This window comes from Nannospalax galili, unplaced genomic scaffold, assembly GCF_000622305.1.
Source record: "Nannospalax galili isolate Female #2095 unplaced genomic scaffold, S.galili_v1.0 scaffold235, whole genome shotgun sequence".
In the NCBI taxonomy this organism is placed as follows: domain Eukaryota; kingdom Metazoa; phylum Chordata; class Mammalia; order Rodentia; family Spalacidae; genus Nannospalax; species Nannospalax galili.
Genome location: NW_008338118.1, coordinates 5,385,144 through 5,386,622, shown reverse-complemented (window position 1 = coordinate 5,386,622; position 1,479 = coordinate 5,385,144). Strand labels below are relative to the sequence as shown.

The 1,479-nt window shown below is 36.3% G+C and overlaps 1 protein-coding gene across 1 annotated transcript in view; it reads right to left on the bottom strand.

The window, feature by feature from the left end:
- The window catches only part of Itga1 (integrin subunit alpha 1), a 160,877-nt gene that overhangs the window by 145,200 nt on the left and 14,198 nt on the right, over positions 1–1,479 (bottom strand). The window lies entirely within an intron of this gene.

Sequence of the window (1,479 nt, the reverse complement as noted above, 5' to 3'; positions counted from 1 at the left end):
TATATATAAACTGGCTTTTATTTAGAGGTCTTACAGATAGTTGAGTACAGCTAGTTAATTCTTTGACCTTAAAACTGAAAATCCAGCCAGATTTCCTAGTCCTGCTAGGAAAACCTATTGGCTGCATTTGTAGTACATTATGTACATCACGTGGAGATGCTGGTACAAGCCAATTCTAGCTCAGAGTCGAGCACTGGATTCTAGTTTCTAATAAAACTGCACCGATGCTGCTCATCCAACCCCTCACTTTCAAACAGCAAAGTCTAAGTCAAGTTCTTAACCCTGATGCCTACTGGTACCACTACTTTTCTTTCCCTTTGAGACTAAATCTCACTATGTAGCTCTAGCTGGCCTCAAACAGTGGCCTTGAACTCTCAGAGATCCACCTGCCTCTGCCTCATATTAAAAACAATTCAGCTTACCTTACCTCAGCAATTGTTAAAGACAAGCAAGGAATACTTCTAGGGTGAAAGCTTGTTTAATTAATCTGGGGTTCAGTTTAGACATTAAGAGTTTCATGAGCTCCCAAAGTGAAGCTAATATTTAAATTTGAGAATCTACCCTCTAAAATGTATTTGATAAGCTTATTAATTTCATTTTAGTACTGTAGATATGACTACAGTAGTATATGTCCAAAACTTGCCCAATTCTTACTGAGATTATGATTCATTACCAATTAAATTCTAATTTTAAGAACTGAAATGGCTTCCTCCCCATTTTACTATTATTTAATAAAATTATTTTAATACTTTATAAAGCTAAATATTCTGAATTATAATGAAATTATAACCTGCATTATTTTTAGGAATTGGATATACAAATACATATAAAGTACACAGAAGTATCAGCTCCCAACCTCTGCTGAAAAAGTTTAAGCATCTTATGAAGTTTATCAAGCACAACCCCCAAATCTGTTGCACCATGGGAAAGACCTTAGTCAAAGGCAAAAGTTCACATGAGGTAGGACTTGCTGATCTAGTTTACATTTTAAGACCTTTCCTAATCATTTTGCTAATTGAGATTTGTAAGAGATAAAGCTCCAATACCATTTCCAAAGTTCCCTAACTCTAAGGAATGCACATTCAAAATACTCAGTGAAAAGATTCTAAACTGTCAAGTTATTTGTAGACCATCCCTAACTATAATAAGGGTTATTAGAGTACAAGTACCAAGTACTAATAATCTGATTGGCTCAAACTGCCCCAACCTGCCTTCCTTCACACACAGTTCACTAACAATGTGAAAGCATAGACTACCACCATATACACTGTTAGGAAGCACTGACAAGCCACAACAAATAAAAACAGTAAGTCCAAGAAACATGCAGTTTTTCAGTGTAAAGGGCTGAAATCCAGATTGGGGATGACTTCCACTTTTGCCATTAATCACTCACACACCTTCACCTTGTTTTAAAAGGTCTCTGAGAATAGGCCCTAGAAATCACGTTGAGAATACCTAGGCCACAGCGCTATCATCTGA